Below are 20,649 nucleotides of genomic sequence, written 5' to 3' on the forward strand. Positions count from 1 at the left end.
CTTGACGACTTTTGTAGTGCTGTGTGTAGCCACACGTTTGGCCCTTCTGAACTTAAACACAGGTATTATCCTTTCCTAGCTCCTCTTGTTTATGTTGTTACCTTAGCCATGTCATGTCACGTTGTCAACATTGGATACATGCAGAAGAACATAGTGGGTCAGATGTCCGATGCTTCTTGGAAACGTTTTCTTCATAAAACGTGCCAGACAGATTTTGTATACATTTTATTCCTTAGTAATTAGCTACATGGGTATGCCGTCTTTCAGAACCTTTCAGCACTAAAGAGAGAAAACAGAGGGCATCCTCATTGTACCCAGCACTTCTGAAAATGCACTTCCAAATGCGTCTCTGTCCCCAGCACATTTCCAACTAAACTGACGCCAATGCACGAGAATATTAACATAATTTGGATTATCATTGCTTCGTTGTGAAATCTGACAATGGAGGGGCCGTTTTGACTAAATCAAAATATGGTTTGGTAACGTTGAGAAGCGACACAATAATTAACGTCACTTGATCATTTGGTCAAAAAGTTAAGAGCTTACTTGCTGAATTTTTATATTTTAATGGGAAATACATTTCTGTTCTCAAAATGACGGTTAACGTGTATGGATTGTCTGGCAGGGACCAGGCAAAAAATAGCACTAGCCAGAAATATCAGATGTTTAAATTTGAATATTTATTGGCTTTTATTTTCAAAGCTGAACCTGGAAACATTGCAGCAGCCTCATATTGTATTGCAGAATAATAGAATACATGTAACATGGTACTATTACATAAATAACACGCTTTTCAAAATTCCAAACGTAAACCTGCCTATAAAATGTAAAAACTAAAAAGGTAGGCCTATATATTACATGTTACATACAAGACAGACAGCATACAACAATAACACAATGTTAAGATCTTAAAAAGACTTTACTCGCACAGTATATTTGAAATTATAATGCTTGTTTAAATAAAGCAAATATCAATAATGGTTTTCATAACAATGAATCTTAATTTGCCTAAAAGGAATGATTATAATAATAGTGTGTATGTAAATGTCCACGCTATAAAAAATGTGTAAATTATCTGTGATCTGTGATTCCTGTCCCCAATGTCAAGTAGCATCTCAAGCACCATCTGCCATCTCATTTTATTATGCAAATAGGACTGTGGGTCTTTCTCCTCTTGCTCACCCTTATAAGTTGTCAAGTGCAAAACAGGACATCTTCCTCCAGTTCAGCTTCAACACAAACCATGTTCTCTGTAGCCGTACTGCTGCTGCTCCTGGCTGCTGGCTCTGGTGAGGCTTCATGAGAAAACATATTTATTCATTTTTGAAGTAGCTCATTCATGACCAAAAGCTTGTATTCTCTACAGGTGTGAACTGTGAACAGCTTACTCGGCCAGGGTCTCTGACTGTCCGACCTGGTCAACCTCTGACCATCCTCTGTCAGGTCTCTTATTCTGTTAGTAGCCAATACACAGCTTGGATCAGACAACCTGATGGAAAGGGACTGGAATGGATAGGCGATGAAGAAAATTGAAAGACTCCCTAGGTAGCAAATTCAGTATTTCTGTTGACAAGGCCAGCAACACAGCTACTTTACAAGGACAAAACATGCAGCCTGGAGACTCAGCTGTGTATTACTGTGCCAGGCGCCACTGCGTTACAAACTGTTGTCAAGGATGAACAAAAACCCTTCACCCGTGAGGTGTTATTACTTGAATCCTCCAGAAGGGGAGCTCTGAACCAAACACATCATTCCAAATAGATTATTTTACTCATGAAAATCAGCTGATAAATAGAGGGAGAGATGAATGCCAAGCCGTCTGGAACATTTAATTTACTTTATTATTCATTGATCAGTTAGGCCTCATTACTAACTTACTGAAAGACTTGTTTGAAATACACAAACAGGGAAAAATACAACTCATACAGCAATTTCTTCTGACGATGTTTACCTGGTTCTTTCCCCTAATTTGTGTTAAATGATCATTGTGAAACATGTATTATTTTTGTTCTTCATTTGCAATTTAATTAACAGAGTTGGCATATTAATCATCATAGCTGGACCTGGAAACAAGCATCAGCCAGACATGTATCATTTTATCACAAGACAGAACACATATAACACCTTATTATTAGACAGATAACATTTCTTAAAAGACTCCAAATATAGACCTGAAAATGAAATGTTATAAAAGGACAGAAAGCCTCACGTTATTAAAAAACAAAAAAGTTAGGCCTACAAATATCATGATCCATACTAGACTTACAGCATACGCACAATAACAGAAAATGTTGATCTTAAAACAGCCTTTATTCTAAAATTACATTAGAAATTATATGAATGTTTTTTTTTAAATACCAGTATTAAAACAGATATGGATGATTATAAATCTTGATAACCCGTTAAAATAAGAAATGATAAATAAAATAAAAATATATAATGGTAATATGGTTTAAGTAACACACTATCAAATAATGCAAAAACGTGTAAATTACCTGGGATTCCTGCCCCGCGGGTCACGTAGCATCTCAACAAACATTTGCCTTCTCATTGAATTATGCAAATAAGACTGTGGGTCTTTCTCCTCTCGCTCTGCCTTTATAAGTTGTCAATTGTAGAACAGGACATCTTCCTCCAGTTCAGCTTCAACACAAACCATGTTCTCTGTAGCTGTACTGCTGCTGCTCCTGGCTGCTGGCTCTGGTGAGGCTTCATGAGAATGCATCCAACCCATAAGAAACATATTAGTTCATGTTTAAGAAGCTCATTCATGACCAAAAGCTTGTATTCTCTACAGGTGTGATCTGTGAACAGCTTACTCAGCCCGAGTCTCTGACTATCCGACCTGGTCAGTCTCTGACCATCCACTGTCAGGTCTCTTATTCTGTTAGTACCTTCGCCACAGCTTGGTTCAGACAACCTGATGGAACGGACTGGAATGGATAGGCGATGAAGAAAATCTGAAAGACTCCCTAGTTAGCAAATTCAGTATTTCTGTTGACGAGGCCAGCAACACAGCTACTTTACAAGGACAAAACATGCAGCCTGGAGACTCAGCTGTGTATTACTGTGCCAGGCACCACAGCGTTACAAACTATTATGAAGCGTATACAAAAACCCCTTCAACCATGAGCTGTCATAGCATGAACCCCCCAGAAGGAAGGCTTTTAAACATCTCATTAGTTATTTTTCTCAGAATATAAGCTAAAAAATACAGAAAGTCAAACTCTGAAGAACAAACAATTACGTTATTAGTTGAAACCATAAACAGGGCAAATATATGCATTAATAAATCCTACAGCATTTGTATTCTGGAGATTATGAACTGGTTTGCTATCAAAACCTGTTTTATTAGAATTAACACATTTTCATTAATTCATTAATCAAACTTTTAGAAACCGCCGTAGGCCTATAAAGATCTGCGTTGCTGCTGGAAAAGCAACGGCAATGTTATTACAAGACATTTACATTTAGGGCATTTAGCAGACGCTTTCATCAAAGCGACTAACAATAAGTACATCAGAAAAGTGAAACAATATATCGCTGTTGGTACTGTTACGGCTGCCGTCCAATGTGTATGTGATTCTGTATGCAAATCCAGCTGGGTCTTTCCCTTCCGATGATTGGTCCCCTCCCTACTTCCTGGATCCCATCGAAGCTACCAATCGGGAGTCTCCAATCAAGCCAGCTGCATATAAATAGCGTGTGTGTCCACAGTTCGGGGCGGCTGTGAAGTGTGAACCAGTGATCAGTCCGCCTCTTTGTTGGTGCCTACCATTTGTGGTGGTTTAGGGAATTAGAGTTTTTGATACCGTTGTATTTCCTGGCTGTGATTGAGTGGTTTCAGCCAGTGTCTTTGTTAAACTTGTGTAGTTTTCTTTTGTTACAATTCTGTGTGCATGTGCACTCTTTTCAGTTGATTAAACCCCCGATTTTGACCCGAATCTGTCCATGGTCTCCCATCCATTTAATTTAACATCCCAATCACGTGTTGCGGCTCTTAAAACGAGCCGGGTCGTAACATAAATGGGGGCTCGTCCGGGATTCTAAAATGAAAACCATCTGAGAACCATGGCAGAAAAGTGTAATTTCGATACATTTGTTGAACATCCTACTGTTGTACAAGTGTTATAATTGTAGGAAGGATGATTTAGTGGAGATAGCTATCCACTTCAACATTCCCCTTTATCAGGTCCATGCTAAAAAAGTGATTGGTGGATTGATTGGTGGATTGGTGGAACAGGGTGTGATTACTATGACTGAGCAGTTGGAGTCCATGTCTCTTCCCAGTGCCTCAGCGAAGCAGCGACTGATCCAAGTGCTGAGACGCCCCTCAGACTCGGGGAAAGCCTACCAGGCAGGTGAGCGAGGGAAGACCCCGTTTACTATGCCCAAGTATGATCTTTCCCCACCGAGCGGTACTGGCAGTACTGGGGCACGGCTTAAAGTCCGTCTGGCTAGGCTGCAACTGGAAGCTCATGAGCGGGAGATGCAAGCCCAGCTCCAGTTCAGGTTGGAGATAAGAAAAGCTGAAATTCAGGCTGAGACGGCAGTGAGACTGAAACAGCTCGAGCTTGAGGCTTCTGAAACAGGACGGAGTGCTCCTAGAGGCTCAGGTATGTCACCAACTTCCACCACCTCCACCAGCTCACCTAAAGTGGTGTTTGACGTTAGTAAGCATGTGGCTTTAGTACCTGTATTTCGGGATAGTGAAGTTGACTCCTATTTCAATGTGTTTGAGAGAATAGCTACTGATCTACAATGGCCACCTGAAATATGGACGCTTCTGCTTCAGTGTAAAATGCATGGTAAAGCTCAGGATGCTATGGGTGCACTCCTTGTTGAAGATAGCTTAAATTATGAAACTGTTAAGATGGCTATCCTACGAGCGTATGAACTCGTCCCTGAAGCTTACCGACAGAAGTTCCGAGGTCACAAGAAAACTTCTGCTCAGACCTATGTTGAGTTTGCCCGTGAGAAGGGAACGCTATTTGATAAATGGTGTGCAACATGTAAAGTTAGTGATTTCAATGCGTTGAGAGAGCTGATCCTGTTGGAGGACTTTAAGCGTTGTTTGTCTGAGCGTATTGTTGTGTACCTGAATGAGCAGAAAGCAAGAGTACTTTCTGCTGCCGCTGTACTGGCTGAGTATGTGTTAACTCATAAATTTGCTTTTTCTCCAGTCTCTGCTGTTTCACATCCCCCTCCTCCTAGATCATCTAACCCACGTGGGTCGCAAGAGGAAAGGGAATGTTATTACTGCACCAAGTTGGCCATGTCATTGCAAATTGCGTGACACTAAAACGCAGAAAAACAGCCCTCGCGCTCCTTTCAAGCAAAAGGGGTAGGACTGATTAAAGCAGATCATGGGGTGAACACGTACTCATCTGATCAGAAATTGATGACTGTTTTAAGCCATTCGTATTTGATGCATTTGTGTCACTGTCTGGTGAGGCAGCTGATAGACACTCCATACGGATCTTGCGAGATACTGCTTGCTCTCAATCTGTTATTCTGGCATCAGCGCTGCCTTTTTCTGATAACTCGGCTTGCCATTACCAATCAGTTCTTAGAGGGGTTGAAATGGGTTACGTACCACGGCCAGTGCACGCATCCATATTCAGTCCACTCTCGTTACTGGATTCTTCCCAGTAGCAGTTTGTACTGAACTGCCAATCCCCGGTATCGTACTCCTGATGGGGAACGATATCGCGGGGGGTAAGGTAACTCCCACACTAGAAGTTCAAGATCAACCCCAGTGTGATGGGAACCAGCCATCTGATCAGACACCTCTGAATGTATTTCCAGCCTGCGCTGTAACTCTTGCTCGCTCCCATGAGATTACCACAGATGATCATGAAGTTTCGTTGTCCGACAGTTTATTCATGTCAGTTCTCTCAGGTGACAAAGAGGAGAAAGAGGCTGAGAGTATCTTATTGCCTGTTCAGGGGGAGTCTGATGCGCAAGCGCTCCCCGACTGGCCCGGAACTGCCGTTAGCTGGAGGTACGGCATTTCAGTCAACCGAGCACGCTTGAGCCAGATGCAGGAAAGCAGACCCGACCTTGCAAGGGTGTTTTGCCAAGGGGGTGCGTAACAACAAGGCAAGGGATGAAAAAGTGGCATATATTATGGATGGTGAGATGCTGTTACGTAAATGGTCTTCCTTCGTAACGGGTGATTCTGATTGTGATTCTGTTTACCAGATAGTCGTTCCTGTAGGATGCCGCCAGCATGTGATGTCAGTGGCTCACGAGAGTACGTGGGCAGGACATTTGGGCATAACCAAAACATATCAGGCCATCCTCCGACATTTCTATTGGCCATGTCTAAAGTCGGACATTGCCAAACATTGCCGTGTTTGCCATGTGTGTCAGGTTGGCGGGAAACCTAACCAGATTGTCCCTCCTGTGCCATTACACCCCATTCCTGTGATAGCAGAGCCATTTGAGCGAGTGATTATTGACTGTGTTGGCCCTCTGCCTCGAACTAAAAGTGGAAATCAGTATTTGTTAACCATTATGTGCGCCGCCACTCGTTACCCAGAGGCTATTCCACTCCGTTCGATAACCGCTAGTGCCGTAGTGAAGGCAATGCTTAAGTTTTTTTCTACTTTTGGATTACCGCGGGTGATCCAGACAGACCAGGGCTCTAATTTTAAGTCTGGTCTTTTCAGACAGGTACTCAAGAGCTTGAGTGTGCATCACGTCGTGTCGTCTGCATATCACCCCCGATCGCAAGGAGCTTTAGAGCGCTGGCATCAGACACTAAAGTCGATGCTCAGGAAGTACTGTGTCGAGACTGAGAAGCAGTGGGATGAGGGAGTCCCCTTTGTCTTGTTTGCTGCCCGTGAGGCCGTGCAGGAATCGACTGGCTTTAGTCCTGTACAGCTGACGGTATTGATCATCCTGTTGCTTGCTTTTCCCGCAAGTTCAACCGACACCAGGCAAATTACTCCACCATTGAGAAAGAAATCCTTGCTCTGTTGTTAGCACTACAGCACCTTGAGGTCTATGTTGGGTCTACCTCTCTGCCTGTAGTGTTCACTGATCATAATCCCCTTGTTTTTCTGTCCCGCATGTTTAGTCACAACCAGCGACTCGTGCGGTGGGCTCTGTTGGTACAAGACTTCAACCTCGATATCCAACATAAAAGGGGTCTGAAAATGTGGTCGCTGATGCTTTGTCTAGGCGCTAGAGCTATGTGTGTTAACTATGTTTTATGCATGAAACCTTAACGCCAAGCCGCAAGGGCTTGTAATTTAAGGGGGGGAGCTCATCCAGGATTTGAACCCGGACGAGCCCCCATTTATGTTACGACCCGGCTCGTTTTAAGAGCCGCAACACGTGATTGGGATGTTAAATTAAATGGATGGGAGACCATGGACAGATTCGGGTCAAAATCGGGGGTTTAATCAACTGAAAAGAGTGCACATGCACACAGAATTGTAACAAAAGAAAACTACACAAGTTTAACAAAGACACTGGCTGAAACCACTCAATCACAGCCAGGAAATACAACGGTATCAAAAACTCTAAAGGCCGATTTAGGGTCGTTTTAGACGCAGAGACGTAAGCACGTAATTTACACAAGGGACTTGTTTTAGACAAGTTTTGATTTACGGTTCCTTTAAGGTTCCTTAAGGATTGCGCGAGGGGAGGGGATTCTCCGCCAGAACAGTAGGGGGAGCAACGAACGAATCTGTGGGCGTGGAAGTGGAAATCGCTGGCTTGTTTATATTTATGCACTTCCAGTATTTTCGACAAGAGTAGCAGTAGCTAAGTTTAGGTTAGCGGTCTTTTTCCACACTCTGAACAACTGTGGTTAGCTGGCCAATCACAGTCTGCGAGCTGCGTAGGGCCGTAGTGTTTTAGTCGCATAGTCAGGAATTTTGGGCGACGCACTTAAGCACGTAAGGGGGGATATTTTACCGCGCAAGGTGGGGTTATGTATCTTACGTGCTTACGCGTTACGTCTAAAACAGAGCATATATTGGCCTTAATTCCCTAAGCCACCACAAATGGTAGGCACCAACAAAGAGGCGGACTGATCACTGGTTCACAGCCGCCCCGATCTGTGGACACACACGCTATTTATATGCAGCTGGCTTGATTGGAGACTCCCGATTGGTAGCTTCGATGGGATCCAGGAAGTAGGGAGGGGACCAATCATCGGAAGGGAAAGACCCAGCTGGATTTGCATACAGAATCACATACACATTGGACGGCAGCCGTAAAGTACAATAAGAATGTTCATAGCACCAAGTGCAAAGCACCAACAATCACTAGGTTAACCCATCCCCCGTATTCAACAAAGATGGATATGTTAACATGCTACATAAGTAAGCACTATAACTAAATATGACATATAATAAGTAAGTACATTAAGTACCAGGATGTGCAAATAACCCAGTCTCACAGAACAACACAGTCTCACTCCCTACTCGTCAAATATGTAGTCTGGCTGAACGGAAGTGGACAGCGTCTATTGCCTAGCGTCGGATTTGGCCGCGACTCCTCCCCTTCCGGTTGCTGGCGTTCCCGTATTGTGCTCCCCCTCAAACTCGGAAACTAGGCAGTATGGCGAGTTTTGAGTACTTTGACGGCGCTGTAAAGTTGGCATGTTTGGCTCTTTCCGTCGAAAATTGCAAAGAACTGCAAAAGATTTGCTTACAGCATTTGCTGAGGAAGAAAGATGTTCTATTTTGCATGGACACCGCTGCTGCTTCCCGGGCTTAGCCCCGCCCTAGACGATTGTGATTGGTTTAAAGAAATAAAAACAGGCCCGCCCAGTTTCCCCACGGATAGACGGCTCGAGGTAGCGTGGCTCCAGACCATTCTACTTGCTGTAGTTTGGTCTGGCTTTGCGAGACTATCAAATGTGTGACGCATGGCCATGGATCCCTGGCCTCAAATTCCGACGAAAGATGTGTACCTTTTGCGTTGATTTTCGACGTGGGGGTCCGTCAGACAATCATGTTAATGCCTCACCGTCGGATATACGAAAGGAAATCAATGTCCATCAACGGTGATGCCGTCACGTTATGCAACTATTGATTTGTTTGACATGATCTAAAAAAAATATATGCAGACCATCAGAGCCATCTACCTTAAACAGAAGAGGATTACGGCCACACATGAAAAAAAATAATCTGACTTTATTCTCAGAATTCTGAGAAAAAAGTCAGAATTCTGACTTCAATCTCAGAATACCGACATTAATCTCAGAACTCCGGGTACCTGTAAGGACCAACCTCTGTGGGAGAGACACTTTGCTTCATGCAGTAGCAGGAAACCACACGCAGAGTAGCCAGTAGCCCTAGCCTACTTGTGCCGAGATGTATTCCTTTAGCGACTTCTTGCGGGTTCGAGTGGTTCCAGAAGAAGCCATTTCGTTAATGGAAGACCAAAAGTTGAGTGAAACTGGAACATGTGTTGTTTTGGTGCCAATTTCACTCACCTTTTGGTCTCCCATTAACAAACCGGTTAATGGTACCCGTAGTTCTGACTTTAAAGTCAGAATTCTGAGAACAAAGTGTGGCCCTCATCCTCTTCCCTAACCTTAGGTTACTTTAATCTTTCACAATTGTATTCAGCTCTGGTATAGGTAACGTAAGGTAAAACAAATCATAATAATGATGATGATGATGATGATGTAATAATAACTATATCATTGAATATTCTCACTTTGTGTATCTCTGTTGGCCAATCAAGTCCATCATCAGCGATGCCGTCAATGTATGCGCCAGGATCATTGCGCTTCTGGACTCAGCTGTAAGTACAGCTCTGACTTTGGCTTACAAAAATGCGAATTAGAAAATGACACATGAAAAATTATCGAGTTATGTTTTGTTTGTTGACAATCTCTAAAGTGAACTGTTAAATATACATGGGATAGAGATGGATATAAGTGGTCTAGCTGCTCAATCAATTCTGCTCAAATTAAGATAGCATTTAAGGAAATAATCGATTTTATAATAATCAAATCTTGTGTGTGTGTGTTATTTTCTGTGTGCCAGCCTTTTTGCCTCTGAAATCTCTTCATCTGTTCTTTGTTAAAAAATATAGTGTGTGTGTGTGTGTGTGTGTGTGTGTGTGTGTGTGTGTGTGTGTGTGTGTGTGTGTGGTGTGTGTGTGTGTGTGTGTGTGTGTGTTGTGTAAATTTCATCATGGCTCGAAAGAAGTTAGGCCCTGCCCCTCCTGCCAAGAACCTAACCAGGTGAGGGAAAAGTGGAATAGAGCATTAGACCTATGTCCAATGTTCTAATATGTGGTTAATGTTATACATTTCTCATTAGTAGGTCACGTGGACACTAAAGTATGCTGCTACTAAAGGACTTTGTATGATATTTGTATTGTGTTCCAAAAAAGGGATAATGTAAGATGTCTGGATTGATATAAAATTTGATTGCTTGTTTTGCACCAAACGCCATAGGCATCATTGATTACAGTAGCCTGGGTGTCTCATAGCTCTGCCACTTTCACTGTATGATTATCAATCCTTTGCCATGAACTGTTGTGTAATTACTTAAACTCTGGATAATCCTGTGTCAATCCAGAGACGCATATTCTGAATTGCATTGTGCTTCATTTTTGCCTCTTTCCTGTATACAGCCAAATTAAAAACTGTATCTTGATTGTACTTCTTCTGTGACTGTGGATCTGATGTCTCACTTTGGTGTACTTTTACCAACCCAGGTGAGCCTATGAACCTGCAGCTGTTGTTTCACAGCTCTCTCAAACAAATAAAAATAACGGCCAAAACGGTGTCCCTGGACAGGAAGTGGGCAGAAGGGGTATAAAACTTAATATTTCATTAAGCATTAATGATTTGCTTCACTTACATTAATATGTGATAGGGCAAGGACCTAATTTTACAAAAAGAAGTGTAATCTGTTAGTGAATAAATTTGAGGTAGGCATAGATGGCATTGGTCTAATAAATGATTTATATTTCTTTGACATTTGACTGACATGCATGGAATAGACTTTATTTTTGACCAGGCTATCATGTACATTTATTTACATATACAACCGGCTACGTTGTAAATAAAACGTATGCGTGCTACTGAACTCTGTTTCTGCTAAAGGCAGATCACAGAATTCAGACCCAGTCACTATAAAGCCATTCTTGCATTATTATGTAAGTAGATTACATGCTCCAAATAGGTCAAAGTATCTGGAGGAACGCTGTTCCCTCGCCTTACTGTGACACCACCTTCTACAGGCCACAGCAAACACACATCACACCGGACCCGTTTAGAGGCATAGAAAGAAAAAAGGAAAAAATACAGAGAAACATGAGAGAAAGGAATTCAGAAATGTTTTTATGTTTTCAATTGTCCGACCAATAAAGCCGCAATAGATGAGTTACATCATTTAATCTCCCTCTTTTAAATCAGTAACCTAAAGATAACTATTAAGCGTTCCATATTCTTGAATTCATGCAAGCTGGCGTATTTTTAGGTAGAAGAGGAGGAGGAGGAGCGCTGTTTGAACCCGTTAGCGGAGGACAGGGCTGAGCAGGCAGGACCATAAAGCATCCCCACAGGCCTAAAAAGCCTCTTGAAAAGCAGAAGTGAAACTTGGTCGCTTCAGTGGTGCATTAAAGACACCAGGTGCGAGACTAAATATGGCAGCAAGGGAAATATGCTTCACATTTTAATATCAAGAATGATTTACATTACTGACTTTGGTGGTTTTGGATTTTCTGGACCGTTGCCCACAAACGTTTTTAAACTTGTACTGGTTAATTTTCCCCCAAAAAAGTTTTGACTAAAACAATTGTTGGTACTTAAGATTTCCTAATTTACTAAAATAACAAATAAGTTCCAGTCATAAGCAATGTAGGCAAGTCGTTTGCCATAGCGTCAGTAAGGGTGTGTTTAAACGCTGTTTTGGGGGCCCGGTGCACGCCAGGGGGCCCCCAAATCACATGGCTGTAACAAGGTCCATTGCTACACATCACCTTGATGGCTGCTACACTCCATCTAGGTGACTTTTATTGGGCACCTCGGCAATGATGCAGTGTGATCGTGGTGTAAGATTCCATTTTATTATATAAGTTACGGTGAATGAACATCACAATGGTGCACCCCCCCATCCAAAATACTACACATAAACTCAACCAGGGTTACGCTACCCAACTCAATCAACTGACTCTTTTCAGGTTTACCATATCGAAAAAAAAAAAAAAAAGAAACAGTCCCAAAACCTCCCCAGGGTGACCGCCAACCCACCCTCCCCTCCATCATTGAGACGACGAGAGGCATGGGCTGCTGCCTTGACTGGTCGAGTTCTCGGTGGACGTTGCAGGGCTGTCTGGACGGGCAGAGTTAAGGTTCAACTGGGTGTTGGTGGTAGCTTCACGAGGGCCGGAAACAGCATGCGGGAGGACCACCTTCTCCCAGGGCAAAAGGGCCTTACCCCAACTCCCTCATGGAGCATGGGGTCCTGGGCTGACGTACAGGCTGGCAGAAGTGTGGTATGGCCTGGGCTGCTCCAGGCTGATTTCAAGGGAGGCTAGCCACAGACGTTTGCCTGTTGCTGTTGCTGTTGCTGTTGCTGTTGCGGTTGCTGTTGCTGCCTCCTCCGTTGGACTGCACTGTTGGGGGAAAAAGGCTGGTGCTGGGTGGTGGCTGTCAGGAGATTGCTGGTTAAACCTGTGCACACTGATTACTCAATGTTCAACAGGTGTGCAGCCTCACACGCACACCGACCCATTCTCGGCCAGGTGAGGCTGCTTAAACCAGCCATCAACCACACACACAACCACACATAAACAGTGGCATTTAACTTTCTTTTGCTCCGTATTTGTGAGACCAATCATGTTGCTAGGGGCATATATCTTTAAGCTCCTAATTGGCGAACACAAACTTGGAAAGATTCAAATCAATACTGTACAGACTGTCCACTGTAGAAATACACTTATTAGATTAGAACTTCACTATAAAGTCTCCCTAACGGGAAACAAGCCGAAAAACCCACTCTCACTTTTTGGTTTCCAGCTGAGGCTCTATGCAGTCTATCTATAATAAGAGCCGCCCCTCCCTATACACAAATTAAGCGGCCGCATAGGGCCCCCGACCGCCAGGGGGCCCCCAAGAGCGCTGTAATTTATCCTTTCCTTTTTTTATACACAAAGCAATTTAATTAACAAGAAATTAAACATTATAAACATACAGCTCATATTCATGATAACCTAAAATGACCTTATTCCGACTGACCTGGCAACCCTAAACATGTTGTTAATGTAATGCTCGGTGTTGCTGAGAGGGGAACAAACAAGGAACATGATGTTTGATTCAGCGCAGGCGCTTGCTTGACTGATCCCAAACTGGCAACCGCGATGACGACGATACGGTTCATGACAAAGCTAAACAAAGCTCGCTATCTTTGTCCGACATTGCCTCTCTCCCGCTCTTTCCCCATGGGCCAGTTCTAGCCCTTTAAAATAAAAGTTCCCATAGCTAAAGGAGCGTTGCCCTGTTAATTGACTATACTAAACATCCCTGAAGACACATATTCAATGATTTACCTTTACTTTGCTTAGCAGTTTTTCACCCCACTAGACGTTGCATTTTAACAATGTGTGATGAATGGACAACAAACAATGGAAAAGTTTCAGAACATTTTCTTTTTAATTACTTTAAATAACTTATATGCATACATAAACATACATAAACAACCTCCATGCATAAATTGAAGATGCTCAAGAATATTTTCATGAAATTAACTCTTAATAAATAAGCAAAAAGGATCAAGTCTAATAAATTGCAAGTACAAAAATGCTACAAAGAATGTTCATTGATATTTAACGAATCATGACAATAGATGAACTCCATAAACTGTGCAAAAGCTCTTGAGCACACTGTAAGGACAATTTAATGTTTCCAGTTTATGACCCATACACTGGATTAACTATACACTCAAACTACAAGACAAAAGTCCTATTATGGATACTGTGCGTACCACTACAAACAGTTGTATCTGGCTTTTCTATGCACCAAATTGAAGCAGCATTAGAATTTGACTCGTCTAGACTTTATTATGGCAAAAACAGCAACAATAGTACTAGTTGTATTAAATTCAGAGACAGTGAACATGAAGGATCAGGTGTCTTTTCTCCTGCAGGTGCTGGGCTCTGCAAATATTGCCTGAGAGCATCTGGCCCATTAAAAAACCACTGGTCATTTTACATTTGCATTCGTGTAGGTTATCAGTGAAGTTATGTTAGCTAGTAATACGTAGCAAGCTAGCAAAGTAGGTTAACAGACGCTAGCTAGCGATAGCTGAGTGGCAGCAATATTAGGTGATGCACAATACTCAGGGACAGCTGGTATAAATGGGCTAACAGGGCTAAGCCCTCCCTACACTTTACAGTAAAAATGAAAAAATATTAAAAACCTTAGAACATATTTTTTTATATGTTGGTAGAACCTAAAGCAGCAACAGCACCAAAAAGTGACAGAAAAACCCAGGATAAATGATAGATCTTGTTTTTTTTCCTGTGAATGGGCTAAATGTATTCAGCCCAAGCGGAGTAGCGTAAGCTTCCATTCAATTTTGATTGACAGGTATCGTGACACGCCCCCTTCATATGCTTCCCATTTGGGCTGAAGTCATTCAGCCCAAGCACAGTAGCGTAACGCCCCGTGCCCACTACATGCGTCCGTTGACTGATGTGGGAAGGCGTGGCTGACTGATGGGGGAGTAGTCTTTGCAGATGCATCCGTCAGCCAATCAAATCGGGTTCTTCCCGCTACTTCCTGCTTGTTGCGATGCAAGATGACCCGCTTTCCATGAAGTATCGTCAGAGCCCGAGTCGCGTCACAGTGCTTAAATTTGCATACGCGAACGTCCCCCGCTAGGGGAAGGGGTGGCGACATAAAACCAGATGTCTTTGGTTGACTGGAAGTTGTTTATTTGTTTATTTAGCCCAGTGCATGGGATAAGTTCCCGTGTAGCAATTAACAAGAACCTCGATCAACCAACAAATAACCATTCGAAGACCCAATATGGCAAGCTTCATATCCAAGGCCAGCTGCCGTGGATGTTGAGCTCGCCCGTGCTTTATCCTCCCGGATCCTCGGCCCTCCGATGCAGCAGCCAATCACGTCCGGGGACTGGCACATCAAAATTAACATAATGGTCAACAAATCACACGCGGGGAAAAACACATGATCATTAGCATGAGCATCGACAAACTGAGGATTTTACTCATGAGGGCGGGGTGTCAATCAGCAACCGTACAGCGATCTGATTGGATGACGGATCCGTCGCTGCCAAAAAGTTGAACATTTTTCAACTTCTTGACTGAGCCGAAGGCTCCAACGGAACGTACGGATCCACAATGCATTGCTCGTCCGTCCCCATTAAAGTCAATGGGGATAACGCAACGGACGCATGTAGTGGGCACGGGGCGTTAGCGGGCATTTCATTGTGATTGGCAGGTGTCGTGACACGCCCCCATTTGGGCTAATTTCATTTAGCCCAAGCACAGTAGCGTAAGCTTCCATTGACGTTTGATTGACAGGTGCCCTGACGCCCCCCCTTCAAATGCTTCCCATTTGGGCTAAATTAGTTTAGCCCAAAGGCCGATCTTGGGCAGCTAGTAAAATAGCTGCAGTACAGTGACCTTCGACCAATCACAGCACAGTAGCGCAAGTGCAGCATGGCTTATGTGCAGTATGTGTTTTTAAACATCATCATAATTTATTTATTTAAATAATTGGAAAAACTTCAAATGTATCCATGAAATTTAGTTGTTTCTGTCACACAAATTAATTAAATGCTGACTCATCTATATAACTTTTGATTATCACGCAGTGCATTACGGAACGCACTGCTTTTACTGTCAGGAGTGCGGTCAGAATATGGCCGGTAATAGTGCATTTGTAAGCTGGTCAACAACGTTTCGTATCAAAATATTAAAAAAGCATATGTCTAAATAACCCAACATGACGTGACAAGTGTGTAGAGAAAGTTGCCCCTCTCCCAGCTGCATTTCAGCGACAGGCAGTAACAATAAGGTTCTCTAAGGAATCGAAAATGATCAAATGTAATGTTGCATACAACATTGCCAAAGAGGAGTTGCCATTCACCAAATTTAAATCCGAAATTATTAATTAATTCATTGCGGTAATAGGCGACACCTTAAAGCAAAAGACAGCTGCGGACGTTGGAAACGCCACATACATGTCCTTCATGATTGACGGCGACACAGACGTCTCTACCAAAGAGTGTCTGATCGTCTACAGCCGCATTTTGCCCAAAGGGAGACCGGTAAACATTTTAATTGTTTAATACTTTAAGCACAAAAAAATTTGTATTTTGCTTAATGGTTTAGTTCGAAATATTCAATTTCAGCTCAGTGAAGCACTTTAAACACCTTATTTTTCTTTTTATTTATAATTGTGCTTCAAATAAAGACACTAGGGATGCAAACAATTAATCGATTATCGATTGATCGTCGATAAGAGATTACTCGATAAAAATAAATTACTTGCAATTAATCGCGTTTTTAACCCGTAATTCCCCACCCGTCCACGTGAGGGCGCGCTTGACGCCAGACGTACTTGACGCACACGCGGGAACACAAGCGGGAACACAAGCAAAGCAGGACAAGACAAGCGAAAAGCGGGACACTGACACGATGAAGAGGGCAAAACGGAGTGCAGTATGGAGCCACTTTAAGTTGGTTAATGACGACAAAGACGCCAAATGCACAATATGTGGAAGTATTTTAAAGTACAACAACTAAACGACATTGTTGAATTACCACCTAAATGTGTCACATTCAGAAGGAAATTCAGCTTCTCAGAAGAATTGCCGCTTATCAATTAATCGATCATCGATCGATAAGATGAAACAACTATCGATTAATGAATTACTCGATAATTTGCATCCCTAAAAGACACGCATTTCTCTACACCTTATTCTTCTTTAAAAATCATTCACACTTCATGACCTCATGGCGTCTGGAGCCCTGTGAAGTATTGATAAATGTAATGCATTCGTTAGCCCACCCACCCAAAATCACCACCAGCCGTCACTGACAATACTATTAAATTTGAAACTATAATGGCTGAGGTCACTTACCTCTAATGCATACAGTTGCTTGTTCTCTGTGGCAAAATTACTCTATCAACCGCAAAGCAGGGCCCCAAAATTATCCTGCTTAGGGCCCCCAGGTGGACAGGGCCGGCCCTGTCTATAATACAGTAGCTGCTGGGCTACGGTAGAATAAAATGATAAGGAAGAAGGCTTCAATGCTTCCTTTCTTATTGAGTATATCGAGTATAGGGTACGCTGGACCATCCTTTAGGAAGGGAAAGTAGCTAATGCCGTCCCACAATTCCTTGTGGCAGGACAATTATGTCATACAATCATATTAATGTCATAACTGGGATTCATATCGATAAATATGAATGGACAGAGGGTTGAACTTGAGAAACCATTCACGATGTGACAACCATTTCCGTTCACCTTTGTGCCTATACTTTTATTTCATCCTTGGCAATGAAGTTACATATTCTTCTCTGCGTTATATAGCCTGCATGAAGCAACACAGAGTATGCAAATCATCTTAACATGTGCGCTTAGTAGACCATCTTCGGAAAGTTTTAGGTTCACCAGGACAGATCAACGTCAAAAAAGGTACATCTTATGTACTTTCTTAACCTCTTTTCTCGACCTCAATAAAAAAAGGTCATGCCACTTTGATACTTCCGGGTTATTTCACTCAGTAAATTGCCTTTCTAAGCAAAATACATTACAATACAATATACAATTTAATCAAAAGATAGAAAACAACATTTTGTTAAATAACTAAAAAGGTAGGCTGACAGAAGTTTAGATCTTTAAACAGCCTTATAACAATATTATTAATGATGATTATAATAATATTGTGTAAATAAACGTACACATTGTAAGAAAATGCAAAAATGTGTAAAGGATCTGTGATTCCTATGTCCCATGACACGTAGCATCTCAACCAACATCTGACACCTCATTGAATTATGCAAAAGGACTGTGGGATTTTCTCCTCTTGCTCACCCTTATAAGTTCTCAAGTGTAAAACAGGGCATCTTCCTCCAGTTGAGCTTCAACACAACCATGTTCTCTGTAGCTGTACTGCTGCTGCTCCTGTCTGCTGGCTCTGGTGAGGCGTCTTGAGAAATTCCAACCCATAAGAAACATATTGATTCATGTTTAAGTAGCTCATTTATGACCAAAAGCTTATATTCTCTACAGGTGTTAACTGTGAACAGCTTACTCAGCCAGAGTCTCTGACTATCCGACCTGGTCAACCTCTGACCATCCGCTGTCAGGTCTCTTATTCTGTTGGTAGCTGGACAGCTTGGATAAGACAACCTGAAGGACACGCACTGGAATGGATTAGCATGATAAATACTGGGGGCAAACACCAGAAAGACTCCCTTAGTAGTAAATTCAGTCTCACCCTTGACGTGGCCAGTAAAACAATTACTTTGCAAGGGCAGAACATGCAGCCTGGAGACTCAGCTGTGTATTACTGTGCCAGAGAGTCACAGTGTTACAAACTGTTGTGAAGGATGAACAAAAACCCTTTACCAGTGAGGTGTTATTACTTGAATCCTCCAGAGGGGGAGCTCTGAACCAAACACATCATTCAAAATAGATTATTTAACTCATGAACATCAGCTGATAATAGAGGGAGAGATGAATGCCGAGCTCGCTGGAACATTTATTTACTTTTTTATTGATTGATCAGTTAGACCCACTGACTAACTTACCGACCAACTTGTTTGAAATATATAAACAGGGAAAAATACATTTAGTTAACAACTCATGCAAATATTTCTTGTGAAGATGTTTACATGGTTCATTATCCTAATTTGTGTTAAATGATTATTATGAAACTTTTTTATTGATTTTTCAATTGTAGTTTTAATTGACAGAGTTGGCATTTAAACTTCACAGCTGGACTGGAAACAAAGCATCAGCCAGACATGTATCAATTTAATTCAAGACAGAACACATATAGCACCTTATTATTAGACAGATAACATGCATTACAAGACTCAAAATTTAGACCTGAAAATAAATTGGTATAAAGGAAAGAAACCTCAGGTTATTGAACAAAAAACGTTAGCCCTCCATATATCATGATCCATACATGACTTACAGCCTATGCACAATAACACAGTTTACCTCCTAAATGGGCCTTTATTCTCACATTACATTTTAAATTATATTAATTATATATTTTTTAATACATGCAAATATTAATAATGATATGTCAGATTACAAATCTTAATAACGCTTAAAAAAATGTAAAGATAAAAAAATATAGCAATATGGTTTAAATAACACACTATCAAATAGAGCAAAAGCGTGTAAATGATCTGTGATCCTGCCCCCCGGTCATGTAGCATCTCAACCAACATCTGACGCCTCATTGAATTATGCAAAAAGGACTGTGGGTCATTCTCCTCTCGCTGAGCCTTATAAGGTGTCAGGTGTACAACAGGACATCTTCCTCCAGTTCAGCTTCAACACAAGCCATGTTCTCTGTAGCTGTACTGCTGCTGCTCCTGGCTGCTGGCTCTGGTGAGGCTTTATGAGAAATCATCCAACCCATAAGAAAACATTGATTCATAGTTGAAGTTGCTCATTTAACTGACCAAAATACTTAGATCCTCTAAGGGGTGAACAGGGAACAGATACTCAGCCAGGGTCTCTGGCTGTCCGACCTGGTCAACCTCTGACCATCCGCTGTCAGGTCTCTTATTCTGTTTGTAGCTACTGGACATATTGGATCAGAAAACCTGAAGGACGCGCACTGGAATGGATTGGAAGGATTGGTACCGGGGGCCAAAAAGTGAAAGACTCCTTTAAGCAGTCAATTCAGTCTGGCTGTCGGACGGCGTCCATTAAGACAGTTCGCTTTGCAAGTGCAAAAGCAAGCAGGCCTGGAGACCTCAGGCTGTGGTAATTACTGTGGCCACAAGAGTCATAGTGTTGACAACTGTTGTGAGGGATAACAAAAACCCTTCAGCCCAGTGATGTCCTTCCTTAACTTGATCCTCTAGAGGGGAAGCTCTAAACCAAACACATCTTTTGGCAAAATAGATTATTAACTCAGGAAAATCAGATGATAAATAGAGGGAGAGCATAAAAGGCAAAGCCCTCCTGGGCATTGTTTAATTTACTTTAGTATTTCCCCATTGATCATGTAGGCCTACTGGACTTAACGACCGCAACTTGTTTGAAATAGAAAACAACAGATATATTTAGGTAACAACTCATGCTGCTATTTCTTGTGAAGATGTTTACCTAATGCATTATTCCTGAATTTGTGTTAAATGATCGATTATGAAACATGTGTTATTTTTGTGTTTTTCATTGTCATTTTAATTAACAGAATTGGCTTATTAATCTTCATAGCTGGACCTGGAAACAAAGCATCAGCCAGACATAGGCCTATATCATTTTATCACAAGACAGAACACATATAACACCTTATAATTAGACAGATAACATTTCTAAAAAGACTCAGAATATAGACCTGAAAATAAAATGTTATAAAAGGACAGAAAGCCTCACGTTATTAAAAAAACAAAAAGATAGGCCTACAAGTATCATGATCCATACTAGATTTACAGCATAC

The 20,649-nt window shown here is 42.0% G+C and overlaps 1 pseudogene; it reads left to right on the plus strand.

Annotated features, from left to right (window-relative positions):
• Positions 1-1,243: 1,243 nt before the first annotated feature.
• LOC130404352 (uncharacterized) lies at positions 1,244-19,864 on the plus strand (annotated as a pseudogene).
• Positions 19,865-20,649: the final 785 nt, after the last annotated feature.

The sequence above is a fragment of the Gadus chalcogrammus genome, chromosome 2 (genome assembly GCF_026213295.1).
Source record: "Gadus chalcogrammus isolate NIFS_2021 chromosome 2, NIFS_Gcha_1.0, whole genome shotgun sequence".
In the NCBI taxonomy this organism is placed as follows: Eukaryota; Metazoa; Chordata; class Actinopteri; order Gadiformes; family Gadidae; genus Gadus; species Gadus chalcogrammus.